Raw genomic sequence first — 18,072 nt, forward strand, 5'->3', positions numbered from 1 at the left:
ATAGAGCGGTAATATATAGGTTATACTTTTTTAACAAAATGGTATACTAGTTTTATATTTTTTTTAGTTTTAAATGAATTAGTTTGAATTTTTTACATCGAACTAGATTTTTTTATAATTTGTAAAAATAGAAAACCACATGACAGGGCTAAATTTGTCCAGTTTCAATAGTTGGATAGTCTCTTCATATCCGGCGTTGTATAGGTCACGTTGAAAACCAGACTACCGTTTTAGTTGGAAGGTGGAAATTGAACTTTTACGCTTTTTCTTACAAATAGTTCTTTATTTTAAAAACTAGGTAAGGACTTGCTGTAAAGAAAATAATCACGATAATGCGGATCTTTTACCCTTGTCGCCATGTTTAATCATATCATCACTAGGATGGCCAGTGCGTGCAAGTGTGCCACGGTCAAGGGTGAACAGCACCTGCTGCTCATCGGCGAGGCGCAACAAGCGACAACGCTTCTCCTCTGCATCGATATTGTGTGCTTGTTGTATGTAAAATTTTGAAGAACCGGTGTTTGCAAGATGGGACATTTGATTACTTGTGCCAGTGTTTGCAAGATGCATGGGCTTCAAATATATGGCAGTGCTCCATTACTGTATGCAATTTTTAAAAGAGTAGTTCCATTTCTGAATGCAACTTTGGAATTTTTTTTAAAGAAATATTTTTCTTCAGAATTCAGGGTCCGATCCAATCAGGTGAAGTAAAGATTAAAAAGCACACAGTCTGCAGCACAGCAGCAGATCATGAGCGATCAAGTGCTTTAAACCTTATGGCATCCAATCTGAATTGTATTATATTACATCAAAAGGTTCAATTCATGCATGGCAGTGCTCCAAGATTAATCGATGCATATAAATATAAATATCCACCAAACTTCGCTGGTGAATTCACATCAATCAGGAAAGCAACTACGTCTAAGAATTCACCAGCTACCTGTCCTCCAACATATCTACACAGCAATACAACGCTACTACGAGTTGATGAATCCAGAGCAGCGCTGCTATCAGATTTCAGCGTAGCTTGTGATTTCAACCTTCAACTATATAATTGGATATAGAGAGCCATTCAACTATTGAAACCGGACAAATTTAATCTTTGGGTGGTTTCAAAAGTGATTTTTGCATTTTGTAAAAATTAAAAATTTCTAATTTAACTTTAAAAATAATAAATATTTTATTTTATATTATAAAATACAGAACTAGTACTAACATTTTTCTACTCTACTTGTCAATGATCTTTTAGTCACACATATTAATTTTCAATAAATAAAATCCAAATAACTTCGAATTTTTTTCACACACATTTTTCTACTCTACTTTTTAGAAAATTTATGATTCTAGTTTCATATTTTTTTGGTTTAAAATGAATTAGTTTTGAATTTTCTAGATCAAACTATACCTTTTCAATTTTAAAAAATAATAAATCACCTTTGAAATCATTTAAAAGAGTTAAATTTGCCCGATTTCAATAGTTGGATGTTGTAGGTCAAGGTTTTAAATCAGACTATCATGTTAGTTGGAGGGCGAAACTGAAATTTTCCCCTCTTACAAATAGTTCGTAGTTTTAAAAACTAGGTATGGTCTTGTAATTGTGGAATTGTAGAGTCGTTTGTCACGCCTTTGTTCAGGTTTTCTGTTTCGTCATGCACGGAAGGACTGGAGCATTGGCAAGTGTGCATACGCAGTCGCTCGGAGAAATTCATCTTCAACAACCAGCATGAGCGTGCTGCGCATGCAGTTCTCAAACAACTCTGTCTCTGGCTCAAGTTTCAGATTCGTCAAGTTTCAGAAACCACAAGAATGAGTCTGCTTGGGTCTTGCTGTCTTGCATGGTTATGCGTCCTTAGATGTAAGGTCAGGTTGTGCTATTACCAAACTTTTTGTTGGCTATGAATCTGACAAAAGCAACAAACGACTTTGTCTCACGAAACCAGGCGATGAACAAATTAGTGCATTCGTCCAACTGATTGCCTGACCGAATTCCAGCTTCAGCAGAATTAACTACGACCCCATCGGCATTAAGTGTGGTGGAGTTTGGCAGGTGTGCACTAGTGGCTAGCTTCACTCGGCAAGTGAATCTGATGATGCTCATTGACATGCCCTTTTGGCACCCAAAGCATGGCGCTATATCGGGTTTCTTAAAAGGAGGTGCCTCCTCCACGCACGTCCGCAATTCACGGTTCTGCTTTGCCTCCGCTTGAGCCACGTCGCTACCTCTATGGTGAGAGAAACACTACATATTTTTCTAAAAGGGAATCTAGAGAAACACTACACATTTTCCAAAAAGGGAATCTCGCATGAATACTAAATGAAGTTAATTTGTAAAACATTTTCAGGAATAGATGTAACTTTTCACGACGAATCTAATGACGGTAATTAATTGACGATTGCGCTACGATCTTAGTGCGCACGTTTCCCGAAAAGAGAATCTCGCATGCATGGAGTACTAAATGAAGTCTATTTTCAAAACCTTTTCAGTGATAGATGTAACTTTTCGCGACGAATCTAATGATAGTAATTACTCGATAATTGACTACAGTGATATTACAATAACCATCCTCTAATCACGCGGTCAAAAGCCTCATTAGATTCTTCAGGGTTCCTAGCGCAGGGGTTCTGGAGTTGCTTTTGCAAACTAGCTTTGTTTGACACCGTAATTAGCGGTCAAAATATTACTATTCCTAGCACAAGAACTAACCAAACAAGACCCTAGACTGTGAACTAGGTAACCGAGCCGGAAGAATGTCATGTTCTATGACACTCCCCCTTCTCTCTCTTATGCCACATCAGCAAATTTAATGCTTATGATACTTCCATGACCCTTCCACTGAGATTGGCCTTAATGTCGATGTGGCCATTTAACGTGAAATGATACCATCGAGGTGCTTGAGGTGGGAAGTATGGAAAATATATCTGAGCAACTTCAGCAGCATATCTAATGGGGTGTTTGGTTATTTTAAACCGTGTCTCACAAGAGTATTTTGATATCAATTAGAAAGACTAAGCATAAGCTAATTTGTAAACTAACTGCATAAATCTAGGGTTTAAACACGAGATGAATTCATTAAATCTAATTAATCCATAATTAGCATATGTCTACTATAGCATCACATGAGGTTTTATAGATTCCTCTCGTGAAAAATTTTAGGGGTTATGGAATTTATTTTCTCATTAGACTATATGATGGGACTAAATATAATAAGTTCTAAGGGAAACAAACGCCCCCCTAAACACAATACCTAATACATATACCTAAAACTCAGAACACCTAAACCCCAACAAAAATTACTCCAACAGCATATGATATATGGATGACTATATAATACCTGAAATTTTAAGATCTCAACCTTAATTTCTCTCTTCCAAACCAAAATATAGCAATCAAAAGGGCAGATACCAATTTCATTCCTATCATGCGCGGAAGAAAAATAAACGACCTTTCCCGGTCATCGCATCCGACTACCGTGCGGCCGCCGTTGCACCGCCAACTCCCTGGCCAGGCTAGGCGACTAGGAACCCCGAGCCGCCAGTACCAGCTCCCCCTGCCATCTGCACCTCTGGCTGCCGCCCCGCCCTTCCAACAATACCTCCAGCCACCGTTTTCCCCTGTTCTCCCTGCCTCCAACCGCCATGGATGGGAATAGGGTATCCCATGCGCTACTCGGGCTTCGCCCGGCTCGAAGCGAATGGTGCAGCGGTGACTGGGGCTAGCGCCACCCCCGCTCCTGGCCACCTCCAACACGATGGCTGTATAGTGTGATCTTCGTATAAAAAAAACCTGGAACAGTGAAAGCTGAGATTCACTCATCCAATCAAATCAGGGAGCAGTTGGGCACTATAGATTTTTGCACGAGCGGTTGGTTTTTGCCGATAGACAATGCAATGCAATTTGCTCGCTGTTTAAAAATATTACTATACTAAGAAATTCTCATAAACTTGCTTGTTGTTCAAAAATGTTGCTACGCTCGGTTCCTAATTTATGCTTGGTGTTGGTAAGCTTCTTTTCAATTTCTGCTGCTATATAGGTTCCTATATTTATATATTTAAATTTGCTATCTTATGCTATTTACTTATGTATATTAATCTGTTTTATTTTAAATTAAGAAACTGATGATACGGCGCGCAAAGTGCGCGTTATGTTCTAGTAAAGGTAAGGGCGAGGCAGCAACGACTCCATCGAAGCTCGTTCGCATCCAATACTAGTTCGCAGAAGATGAGTCAAGCTCATGTGGCATCCAAGGGCCGGGCTTATTGCGTAGGATTAGAAGGCATCAGGATTCAGGAACTTATTACACAGGCATCTTCATCTCATTGGCCGGCCTACAGCATCCGGATGATGCTGCGTTGCTGCTTAGCCCTGTCATCTTCAAATGGGTGTCATCTTCTTGTTCGGGTACTTAGTTAATTCCTCTCTCTTATCCGTGTTAATGATGAAACCTTTCTTAATTAGGCCATTTCCTTGCCGTGGATGACGTCGCAGGTTAGTGAGAGTGGCCATCATTAGATTTTCAGAGTTTTTGGAAAAATCCTAGACGTAGAATAGTATGTGAAACTAATTGTTGAATCCTATTTATGTGAAAATTGTGATTGGGTCACTGGAAGTGGAAGAACATCAAGTTAATTAATAGTGTGTCCCCGTGTGTATATACTCCTGCAAATTTTTATTTTGCCAGCTGAGCATTTTCTCTTTAGCACGCAGCACCCTACGAGTCGCTTTGTATCTACCATATTTGCACTTATAAATGACTCAAAATTTACGCGTGATTTCAGTGCTCTGTGCTGTCACATGTGCCTAGTAACGCAGAGCAATTCATCTCAGTAACTGAGCGAGCTACTCTGACTCTGACTCGAGTTTCAGCTTCAACGGAAGGCTGTAGTACGTGCTAGGTGTGCATGTGGCTTGTCAATTGCCATCTTCATCTTTCATCAAAAAAAAATGTCATCTTCATCCGCAATCACCTACCATCTGGTAACAGTACGTGATGGCTTTCACATGGCCGCACCATCCTGATTAAGAGCACTCTTTCGGCCATACCAACTCACACGGCTTTAGCGGTTAATCTCTCTCCTTGGGTGATCAAATGCATTGATAAACTTAGGAGAAATTTCCTCTGGTCTGGTGCTGAAAAGGCCAAAAATGGTCACTGCTTACTTGCTTGGCCACGGTTATGGAGGCCACCTGAGCTTGGAGGGCTAGGTATACCGGACCTGCAGCGTTTTGGTTTTGCATTGCGCATAAGATGACTTTGGCTCAAACGAACTAATGATCAGAGGTCTTGGTTTCAATTGCCTGCTGAAGTCGAGAGCGAGGTCGAGAGTATGTTTCAAGCATCAATTTATATCGAGCTTGGTGATGGTGGTAAGGCTCTATTTTGGTCAGATAGATGGCTGCAGGGTAAATCTCTGATTGACCTAGCTCCTTGCCTTGTCGATGTTGTCTGTGGCCGTGTCAAGAAAAAGAGAACGGTGGCTCAAGCTCTACAGAACAAGCAGTGGATCTCGGACATCACAGGAGCTCTCACTGTCCAGGTCCTTCTTGAGTATCTACAGGTTTGGGATCGGTTGCAAGGAGTTCGACTCCAGGAAAATCAGCCTGACAAAATTTGTTGGAAGTGGACTTCTGATAAAATGTTCTCCACCTCATCCGCTTATTTGGCCTTTTTCATTGGGCAGCACCCAATCGAGGGAGCAAGGATTCTTCGTAAAACCCGTGCACCAGCCAAGTGTAAATTTTTTATCTGGCTTGTGCTGCATGAACGTTGATGGGCTGCAGCTCGTCGGAAGAAGCATGGCCTCCAAGATGATGATACTTGTGTGCTCTGCAATCAGTCTTCCAAAATGATCGACCATCTGTTGATCGCCTGCCCTTTTTCAAGGGAGGTTTGGTTCAATGTCTTGCGGAAAGCCGGGTGGGAATCGGTGACACAGAACTTGCATATGGATCATCTTGCTTCCTGGTGGACTGAGGCACGGAAACATGTTCCCAAGCCCAACAGGCGTGGTTTTGATTCTTTGGTCGTCCTCATATGTTGGCAGCTTTGGAAGGAGCGTAACGATAGAACTTTCGACCGTCGAGTCCGCACGATAAATCAAGCTGTAGACCGAATTTTTGATGAGATTTCTGCTTGGTCGCTCGCAGGATATAGACATTTAGAACCTGTATCCCCAATCACTATAACGGTCGTAGTCGCGATTTAATGCCGGTGTAATCGCGTCAAGTTTCTTTTTGGGTCGATTCCTGCTTTAGGAACTTCTTGTATTGTTTGTGCTGCTTTACTCTTAATGAAAAACGTACTCAAGCACGGTTGCGAAAAACATTCCCTAGGCACACAACCACACTGGCTGATTATAAACAAGGCAAAGGTGAGCAGCCTTCTTTCTTGTACACAGTGCTCACCTTACACATCAGGTCCATTACAAGCCTTCTTTAATATAGGATTAGAAGGCGTCAGAAATGGTTTGTGGACGTGAGGAATGTGGAGTACTCAATCCTGCTTGTGATGAGTGAATTGTCAACCGTTCGGGGTGATCGTGTGCTTGGTCTTTGGATTGTAGGTACACGGGCGTCAAGTGTCGACAGAGAGCTGCCATGGAGGTGCTGTGGCCGATGGACCGTGCGGTGGATGGCGGTGAAGGGTAGCCGAGACCGGAGCTCGTGCCGGGCGGCAGCTGTGGCGTCCACTCCTAGATCGAGGGCGCAAGCGGCGACGGAAGGCGGGTTTCTTGGTTTGCGCCACAAAACTAAGGAGGCGGACGGCGGTTGAAGACGCCAAGTCGTGGAGGCACGGGCGTCAGTCTCGGGATTGATGGAGGCGACGGGCGTCGACGGCGTCTAGGGCCTCGCTGCGGGCGAGGAGGTGACGGGCGTCGGACGGCGTCTAGGGCCGTCAGAAGGCCGAGGCAGGAACGGCGTCTAGGGCCACGGCGTGGAGGCGGGAATCTTCCCGCGCGTGGAGTTTTTGCGATTTTCTCAAAATCGGCCACCTACCCAGGTTTCGCGGACCCCCCCAAAACCACGAACCAGATCTTCATCGACATGGCGGCATCGCGGAGAAAACTTCGTTTCGAAGAAAGAACCTCGGCCGTCGGATGAGATCATGGATTGATCTTTTCCTGGATCCGAGAGTGATTCAGAGGTACACTCCACGATTGACCTGCTTGATACGGAGGTTAGGGAGTTGTACGCCGCTATCGACAATCAGAAGAGGCTGCTTAAGGAAGCAGCTAGAGAGCGTGGAAAGCTTAGGGCTGAGCTGGCTTGCGCTAGAGAGAAATCTGGTGAGGATGAGTGCGCCGGCTGCATATCTCACATGAATGATCTTGTTGCTCTCCGTGCCAAGCATGATGAGAACATTGCGAACATGGATGTTGCCAAGACTTTGCTTTCTGACGTGTCTCATGAGCTAGCTAAGGCCAAGCATGAGCTTGAACTGGCTAAGGACGCTCCCATCGTTAGTGATGTGCTTGAATGCGACGAGTGTCCCATTTTTAAGGCTGATCTAGCTTCTTTGCAGTCTAAGTTTGCCACTGTTGTTTGTGAGCAAGAAGAGCTTAGATCTAGGCCTGTTCTGCTTGGTGTCTGTAAGCTTTGTCCCACGCTTAGGTCGGAGCTAGATGAGAAGAACGCCTTGATTAAGTCTTTAGGGAAGACTAAGGTCGGGGAGTCTAGCCCACCTATTGATTGTCATGTTTGCCATGGTTTGATTTCTGATTTGGATAATCTTGCAGTAGAGAAAGCCAACTTGGAGAATGAGAATACCTATCTTAGGGCGATTTTGAGTTGGGTTTCTAGCAGTGAGCCACAGTTGGGCATGATGATCAAGCAGTTTAAGCGTGGTGATGGTTTTGGGGTCGGTTACACACACACGAAGTCAGACTTTGATAAGCTGTATGGTAAGATCGGCAAGGCCGTTGGAGCTCCAAGTGGTCTAAACACTGCTAGCACGGGCACGCAGCCTTCGCTTGTTGACCCCGTGGATGGTGTGCTTAAAGAACCTTCGAAAGTACCTCCACAGAAGCAGGTTTGGGTTCCAAAGCCCAATGAGCTGAGGAATCCCCTCGATAAGCTCCCTGCTGCCACAGCCCAGGTTGCCCAGAAGAAGGGGGCCACTCCTCCCCGTCCGCAGGCGAGGCCTCCACCTCCCAAGAGAGAGGTAAGGTACCACTGCGAGTACTGTGACAGAGATGGTCACTTGGAGGAGTTTTGCTTCAGGAGGAAGCGGGCTATGAGGCGTGAGCAGGAGAGACGCAACTCGGACATGTACTCTGCTCGGGTGCATGGTCCTCCTCGGTGTGGTGGTAGGCAAGATGCTAGGGCGCGCCGTGTAGGTGGAGGACAGGGAGACGATGGTGGTTACCGTTCTCCACCGGGTGGTCGCTTTGTTGGTTGTGCTCCTGGTCGTCCTCAGTACGACTATGGACCACGGGACCGAGGCTTTGGAGGAGGTTACGATGCACCACGCTTTCCTCGCGGTGGTGGTCGTCAGCCTCACGGTAGACGAGACAGGGGATACGTTTTGCCTGAGTTTGCTAACCCTTCTGTAGAGCAAATGGCTCGACACTGGTTTGCTTCACACTTTGCTAACCCCAGTGTTGTGACATTTGCTCACCCTTTGTCTCACTACTGATGTGCAGGTCGGAGGCTTGGAGAACAGATGGATCATGGACTCCGGTTGTTCGCGCCATATGACCGGGAATGACAAATGGTTCTCCAGCCTCACCCCAACGTGCCATAAAGAATACATCATATTTGGGGATAATGGTAAGGGCAAGGTAAGTGGTGTTGGCACTGTTAGAGGTTATGATCGCTTCACCCTGAGAGAGGTTGCTTTGGTATCGAATCTTGGCTTTAATTTGCTCTCTGTTTCGCAACTTCTTGATGAGGGGTTTGAAGTTCGCTTCAAGGAGGGTTGTTCTCGAGTTTTGGATTCCAGAGGAGACCTGGTTTGCCGGATCGTTCCTCGTGACCGAGTTTTCTTGGTCGATTTCTCTGGAACTCCTTTTGGCCCTTCTCGTTGCTTGTTGGCTGGTCCTTCTTCCGATCTATGGAAGTGGCATAGGAGACTTGGACATTTGAGCTTCAACTTGTTGTCTAGACTTAGCTCACTTGGCCTAATCCGAGGATTGCCCAAATTAAAGTTTGAAAAAGACCTTGTTTGCCATCCATGTCACCACGGGAAGATGATTGCCGCTTCTCATCCGCCTGTTAATCAGGTGATGACCACTCACCCTGGAGAGTTGCTTCATATGGACACAGTTGGTACTTCTAGGGTGATGTCAGTTGGTGGAAAGTGGTATGTTCTTGTGATCGTGGACAATTTTTCTCGCTATTCTTGGGTCTTTTTCATGAGAACTAAGGATGAGGCTTTCGAGTTTGTTCGAGACTTGATCTTGAGGTTGAAAAACGAGCTACCCCAGGCCATACGGGCGATTCGCAGTGATAGTGGCACAGAATTCAAAAACGCTCGTTTTGACACCTTTTGCAGTGATCAAGGGCTTGAACACCAGTATTCTTCTCCCTACACTCCACAGCAGAATGCAGTTGTAGAACGGAAGAATCGGACGCTGGTTGAGATGGCGAGGACGATGCTCGACGAGCATAGGACTCCTCGAAAGTACTGGGCTGAGGCGGTCAATACCGCTTGTTATGTGTCCAACCGCATTTTCTTGCGTGTTTTCATGCACAAGACTTCTTATGAGTTGCGATTTGGATGCCAGCCCCGTGTTGACCATCTCAGAGTTTTCGGTTGGTGTTTTGTGCTGAAAGAAGGAAATCTTGATAAGTTTGAGTCTCGCTCGTCTGACGGCATTTTTCTCGGTTATGCATCTCATTCCAGAGCATACCATGTGTTGCTTATTGATTCTAACATCGTCAGAGAGACTTGTGAAGTCACTTTCGACGAGACTGCACCGTGCAATGCTTCTGTCTTTGAAGTTGCAGGAGAGGATGAGCTCGGCAGCTCCATCTTTGAAGATGAGGAGGAAGAAGCTGCGGAGGGTGATGTTGAGGCTACCACGCATGCTGTGGACCCAGTCGCCTCAGCCACGAGCTCGGACGATGATGACGGCCCCGATCCTACTATGTCTACTTCCCGGGGGCCGATCGAGCAGGTGACTCAGCATTCCCCAGTTGCACATGAGGAGACACCAGCTTTGATTGAGGAGGAGGCGACTTCGACAAGGGAAGCACCGCGACACATTTAGCGTCGTCATCTGCCTCAACAGATGCTAGGTGACCTCAACGAGAGAGTCACACGGTCCAAGGTAACAAGTATCGCTGGCTTTGCTCATTCAGCGTTTGTTGCCTCTTTTGAGCCTAAAGATATTGGACACGCTCTTTTTTATTCTAATTGGGTCAATGCCATGCATGAGGAACTCGAAAATTTTGAAAGAAACCAAGTTTGGGTTTTAGTCGAGTCTCCACCTGCTTGTAATCCCATCGGAACGAAGTGGGTTTTCAAAAACAAGCAGGGTGAGGATGGGTTGGTTGTTCGAAACAATGCTCGTCTTATTGCCAAGGGGTTTTGTCAAAAAGAAGGGATTGATTTTGAGGAAACTTTTGCTCATGTTGCTCGTTTGGAAGCGATTCAGATTTTTCTTGCATTTGCTGCTTCTAAGGGTTTTAAAGTTTTATAAATGGATGTTAAATATGCCTTCTTAAATGGTTTTATCGAAGAAGAGATTTATGTGAAACAACCCCCTAGTTTCGAAAATCCCAAGTTTCCAAACCATGTTTATAAACTTCAGAAAGCACTTTATGGTTTGAAACAGGCACCTAGAGCTTGGTATGATAGACTGAAAACATTTTTACTGGCTAAGGTTTTAAAATGGGATGTGTGGATAAAACTTTGTTCCTCATGCGGTCTGGCACTGATTTTCTATTAGTTCAGATATACGTGAATGATATTATCTTTGGTGGCTCTTCTCACGCTCTTGTCTCCAAGTTTTCAGAGCAGATATCCAGGGAGTTCGAGATGAGTATGATGGGTGAGCTGTAGTTCTTCCTCGGGCTGCAGATCAAGCAAACTCCTCAGGGCACGTTCGTTTATCAAGCCAAGTACACCAGGGACTTGCTGCGGAAGTTCGACATGAGTGACTTGTCACCTCAGCCAACTCCGATCAGCACTTCGACAGCGCTTGATGAGGACTTGGACGGTGAGGCGGTGGACCAAAAGGAGTACAGGAGCATGATCGGCTCTCCCCTGTACCTGACGGCGACGTGGCCGGACATTCAGTTCGGCGTCGGCCTCTGTGCGCGGTATCAGGCTTCGCCGCGCACCTCCCACAGGCAGGTGGTGAAATGCATCTTCAGGTATCTGAAATTCACCCCTGAGTTTGGTCTCTGGTACTCTGCGGATTCTTCTCTGGTTTTGGTAGGCTTTTCTGATGCCGATTTCGGTGGGTGTTGGTTGGATCGCAAGTCGACATCCGGCACTTGTCAATTTTTCGGTACATCTTTGGTGTCTTGGTCCTCTTGCAAGCAGGCTAGCGTAACGCTTTCTTCCACAGAAGCTGAGTATGTTGTCACTGCTAGCTGTTGCTCCCAGATACTTTGGATGAAACAAACCTTGCAGGATTATGGACTGAGTTTTGATAGGGTTCCCATCTTTGTAGACAACATGTCCGCTATTAGCATTGCAAAGAACCCTGTCCTACACTCCAGAACCAAACACATAGATATTCGGTTCCACTTCCTGCGAGACAATCATGAGAGAGGCCACATAGACTTGATCCATGTCCCTTCAGAGAGGCAAACCGCAGATATCCTAACCAAACCTCTTGAGCAGGACACCTTTGCTCGCTTGCGAGGGGAGCTTGGGGTTTGTTACCCCTTTTGATCGCTGACTTTTCTTTGGTTAGCTTTGTAGAGTTTATTTGTTCTTCTCTTAGTTTTTTAGGTTTGATAGTTGCATTGTGCATGTGCATTGTACATTTCTGCATTTTGCATTGCCTCACTTGCACTAGCATTCTTGTATACATTGCTATGATCTCCTAGTGCTTGCTAGTGTGAGTTTATGAACGTGATCATGAATAGCTTGCTCCACTGTGTATATGACATCATCTGAGTTAAGCTATTTTGATTTGAAAATTTGAAAACATGGTCCCCTGTCTTGGCTACTAGCATGTTAGGGTGCGTTGATATGCTTTGCTATCTCATTCATACTAGTGTAGCCTTTTGTTCAGCAATTCATACTAGACATGATCTAAAATTGATAAAATTGCTTGAATTGTGCTTGAAATGGAATGAAAAAATTCAGGTGGGATTGCTTGTCGCATTGATCGATCTTTCGGGACGGCTCACTTTGCACTTGTGAGAACCCGGGCAAGGCTGTGCATGACTGAAACGAGTGCTTTAAGCTTCTGATTGTCTTTGGCATAGGCTTGGCCTCGTTGCTATGTAAAGCATGACAAGCTTTCAACCCCTGGCATTAAATTGCTTGATATAATTTGATTGCAAAATGAATGTTTACAGCATGCTTTGGATGTTCCTGGCTCACCTGTATGAGTTTGATTAGCACTGTTTTTCATTTCATACTTGCTAGTGCTAGATCAAGGGTGATGCTTTTATTTCTCCTAAACCGAACTTGCATGCTCTAGACTGATTTGATATACCCTGTTGAGCTAGATGCAGGTCTTGTTTATGGATGCACACATGCTTGTGACTAGTTGTTGCTCATATCATTGTATCCCTGAATGCTTTCACTTACACCTCCTGCATTGCATTCATTGCATAGCATATTTTCAGGGGGAGTCTCAGTTTCAGGGGGAGCTTTAGGTCCTTTTAACCTTGATGTGTGCATGTGCCAACATGGGGGAGAAGTTGTTCGAACAAGTGGGAGTTTAGTTGTTTGATTGTTGAGAGAACCCAAAAAAAACTTGTTGTGCACAAGGCTTTGAGAGTGCATACATGTGGTGAGAGTTGCACTGGTAAGGGGGAAATGCATTTCAGTGGGAGTTTCTGTTTTGTTTAGCTCCTGGTTTTTCCTCCATTTCTGGCATGACTGTGTCGAGCCCTGCCTCTGTCTTTGAGGAGTCATGCTTGTGTTTGATCGATTGTGTCGAGCTGTTACCCTTGTCATAGGGAATCGATCTCTGCTTGGTCAAGTGACTTGTTCTTGCTTCTTTCGAACTTTTGTCACTTGTTCAAGTTCCTTCTTACTTCTTTGTTCTTCTAGGTTTTTGCTTCTCTCTTGGTTCGTTTGTGGTGTGTTGACAATGCACTCATCAAGGGGGAGATTGAGGAATGTGGAGTACTCAATCCTGCTTGTGATGAGTGAATTGTCAACCGTTCGGGGTGATCGTGTGCTTGGTCTTTGGATTGCAGGTACACGGGCGTCAAGTGTCGACGGAGAGCTGCCGTGAAGGTGCTGTGGCCGATGGACCGTGTGGTGGACGGCGGTGAAGGGCAGCCGGGACTGGAGCTCGTGCCAGGTGGCAACTGTGGCGTCCACTCCTGGATCGAGGGCGCAAGCGGCGACGGAAGGCGGGTTTCTTGGTTTGTGCCACAAAACTAAGGAGGCAGACGGCGGTTGAATACGCCAAGTCGTGGAGGCACGGGCGTCAGTCTCGGAACTGATGGAGGCGACGGGCGTCGACGGCGTCTAGGGCCTCGCTGCGGGCGAGGAGGTGACGGGCGTCGGACGGAGTCTAGGGCCGTCAGAAGGCCGAGGTAGGAACAGCGTCTAGGGCCACGGCATGGAGGCGGGAATCTTATCGCGTGTGGAGTTTTGGCGGTTTTCTCAAAACCGGCCACCTACCCGGGTTTCGCGGACCCCCTAAACCCGCGAACCGGATCTTCATCGACATGGCGGCATCGCGGAGAAGACTTCGTTTCGAAGAAAGAACCTCGGCCGTCAGATGAGATCATGTAAATATTTCCGGTTTAGCCCCTGCGGGCGTTTTAGTTTCTAGTTTGAGTCTAGGGGTATTTTGGACCCCTGCGTGGGCACCTTAAAAACCCCCTCACCCCTCTCCTCTCTCCCCTGCGCCTGGAAAAAACACTCCCACCAGCCAGCGCCTCCCACCTCTCTCCTGTGTCTCTCTCTCTCCCTGTTCTTCTCCTCTCTCTCTCTCAAGGATGAGAACAAGAGGTATGGATTGTTGAGATTTTTGTACTAAGATTTGATGGGAAAGGAGGCCCTTCCCTCCTTGTGCCCTCCGGGGTTTTGACTTTGATTCAATTTCGTCCATCTTGTGCTTTGTTTGTGACTCGTTTGGTTGAAATTCGATTTTCCTTTGTCAATCCTTGAGCACGAGATGATGGTCTACTTCTTGATGATTTCATGAATCTTTGTAGTGATTCAAAACCATCTGGCCTAGTGCTATACCCTCCGGAATAATGAGTCACCCTGAATCGAAGTTGTTGCAATCTTGAGAAAACCCCAATCTTGCTCGGAATTTCTTCGATTCCTCCCAAACCTTGGAGTGATTCGTCGATTCCTTCCGTGGTCATGTTCACAAGTCCTTTGTGATCGTGCCTACAAATTTTGGTGAGATTTGGACTTGATTTGATCCTTCGATCATCGAGTTTTTGAGCAAAACGCAGACTGGAAAATCGTTTCTGGACTCGAACAGAGTTTTTACCTATCACCAGTTAAACCGACGTGTGTGGTCATGTTGCGTCGATTCAACCGGTGAGTAGGTTGTTCTGTGTTAGGGTTTTGCTATTTTACCCATTGCACCGACGTATAGGTTTTTCATAGCGTCGGTTTAACCGACGTTCACAACGTTCATTTTGCAATCTCTCTGGTCAACTGCACCGGCGTTTAAATTGGATTTTGCCGGATCATCCGGTGTGTAGCATCGGTTGAACCGACGCAGTTCAAACCATTGCGTCGGTTCAACCGGTGCTTGCTTTCTCGTGCTGCCGGCTATGTGCGTTGGTTAAACCGACGAGGTGCCCCTGTGCACGTCGGTTCAACCGGTGTGTATACCGTGCGTGTTCTTCAGCAGCTTCTTCTCGCTGTTTGCTTCTGCGTTACTTCTCGCTTGTTCCTAGGGATGTTTTGTGTTAGTGTAGCTCCTCCATGGCTACTCTACACTTCACCTAGGACTTGAGGGTTGGGTGCGAACTTGGGATCTTAGGCCGAGCTCTCGATTGCAAGAATTTTCAATCGGCTCCCATTCACCCCCTCTGGTCGCCCTTTCATTCCCTCAGGACGTTTTGACTTCCTGAGCCTCCTCCATTATATTGAATTGTTTTTGGGCCAGCCATCCATGCAACGCAACGCAGCCAGGAAATGATCGAACACGTGTGCTACATGATCCTTCCCAAGATCTCACATGCTTTATACTAGAGATTAGCTAGGCTGCCAATGTAATTTCCCACAAATTAGACAGTAAATTCGAGACTATATATTGCTGTTTAATTACATATGAATTATCATGTACGTATGATTAGGAGGCACCAGGACTACTGATCTTTCAGCCACATTGTATATTAGTGGAAGTTTAGAACGATAGTACACGATGGACAAGTAGTGAGTAGTGACAGGCTTCAGGCGTTCTTGCGTATTTGCCCAATTCTGAATTGTATTTTGTGCAAATAACTAGAAACGCATTAAATACAAAATCTGCAGTGTTCGCACTTTAGTGCTCGAGTTTTAATTAGTTGTAGTGTAATTTCAGTACTCCTTTTATTTTTCCTTCTTTTATCAAGCTAATACTTGTTCAGATGCATTGCAAATAATACTTGTGTTTGATGCAATATATACAGCCTGCATTTTTATTGTATTTTACCTTGTTCAGATAGTGGCTCTATGCATCACCATGCCAAAAGTTAAAACATTTTTCTTTATATAAAAAAAACAAGGACGCATGCAATGCAGGCGAATAAAAAACAACACATGCATACTTGCACACACACACAACAAGGGCCAAGGCACAGAACATATTGCTGCATGTTTCCGAATCCGAGATCGCATGCTTGGCCGATCTTCTTGGGCAGGTGCACGTGGTCACGTTCTAATGCAGAGCACTCTCAGTTTGAGTTCAGCTTGCAGTCAGCACGTGCAAAGCACATGGTATCTGTAGTACTTGCACTCGAGTTACTCCAATTTTAACTTCACCGTGATTTCAGCTCCCATTTTTATTTTATTTTCCTTTTCATTTTGTTGAGCTGGTCGTGGCGATATAAAAGGCAACGGGAGCACGAACACATGAAAAGGAGGGGAACACTACAGGAGGGAAGAAAAAAGATTGGTAGGCAGCTCTGTGCCGTCCCCTAGCATCTCGTCAGAGAGAGAGAGAGAGAGAGAGAGAGAGAGAGAGAGAGAGAGAGAGAGAGAGAGAGAGAGAGAGAGAGAGAGAGAGCAACACCACTTTCACGATGCCGATCATAATAAGCATCATCGGGCTCAACAATTGGTACCAATTCCTCATGCAGATAGGGAGAGCAGTTTATATTCGCAAGATAGAGATCGCACTTATGTTGCATTTTGATGAGATTTCGTGTAGGCTTAGAAGGCATCGGGCATTAACCTCGTTCGACTCTTCATGGTCCCACATCAATTTCTAACATTCAACCTAGTAGGTCACTGGTTACACGTGCTAAGTTCTGACAGGAAAGACTACAAATCAAGCACATATATGCAGGTTAAGCAGAAAACTAAAGTAGTTAAGGCATGCACGCATAGAAAGGTTCAATACTAGCACGACGGCAACTAAAGCGGATACATGTGCTAAGTTCACACAGCAACCACTACAAACAACGCCAGTGACATAGGATTTGCCCCAGGCAAATCCATTGGACTTTCTCAGCGATGATGATGCAGACGATCCTATCGTGCTACCTTGGACCCTATGATTTATCCACCAAGACTGGAAGAAAGTGGGTACAATTTTTTGCCAAATTTTTTCCCATAAGTTGATTGAGTAGCATTTTGATTGAATGCATCTTTGAACTTAGGTTTCTTTGATCATACTCATCAATATCATGTACATTCTTCAGTTAAATTAATTTTATTTGACTATAACTAATATGTATCTATTTCAAAAAGTTTTATCAATTTAATTGAGATAACACCGTATTTTAAATGTATAGGGACCTAAATGACACTTGAAGCCAAGATTTTTTTTTTTGAAGCCAAGATTGGGGAGTAGAATCTGCATTTTAAAAGTACATGGATCTAAATGACACCCGAGGCTAAATTTAGGTATTCAAATCTGCAATTTGAGAGTATATGGACCTAAGTGACACAGTCCAACAAGTTTAAGAACTGGCCATGCATTTTACTCCCACATAAATCTCCACCGAACTTCACTAGTGTGGAAATAGATCTTTACACATAAAGATACCGTTCTGACTTCTCCTATATAGGAATCAGGTGTCGACTCTTTAAACCATTCATCCACCATATACCACAATTTCACATCGAAGATACACCACGATATAAATACGAAGCATCAGGAAAGCAGCTACAATGTCTAAAAATTCAGCAGCTACATGGCCTTCAACATATCTACATGGCATTACAACACTACTACGAGTTGACGGATCTGGAGCAGCGCTGCTGTCAGGTTTCGGCGTAGCTAGTGATTTTCAACCTTCAACTATATAACTGAATATAGAGGGCCATTCAGCTATTGGACCGGGCAAATCTAGTCATTGGGTGGTTTCAAAAATGGTTTTGCATTTTGTAAAATTTAAAAATTCTAATTTAACTTTAAAATTAATAAATAAATTATTTTATATTATAAAATTTGAAACTATTACTAACATTTTTCTACCAGCGCATTGTGCATTCGCACAGGTTTGTGAGGAGTGGCCGTGATAGGATTTTCAGAGTTTTTGGACAAATTAAATCCTAGAGGTAGAATAGCATGTGAAACTAATTGTTGAACCATATTTATTTGAAAATTATGAATGGACCACTGGAAGTGGAAGAACATCAAATTAATTAATAATGTGTCCCCGTGTGTACATACTCCTACAAATTTTTATTTTGCTAGTAGAGCATTTTCTCTTTAGCACGCAGCACCCTACGAGTCGCTTTGTATCTACCATATTTGCACTTAAATGACTCAAGACTTATGCGTGATTTCAGTGCTATGTACTGTCACGTGTGC

Source organism: Panicum virgatum, chromosome 4K, assembly GCF_016808335.1.
Source record: "Panicum virgatum strain AP13 chromosome 4K, P.virgatum_v5, whole genome shotgun sequence".
NCBI lineage: Eukaryota > Viridiplantae > Streptophyta > Magnoliopsida > Poales > Poaceae > Panicum > Panicum virgatum.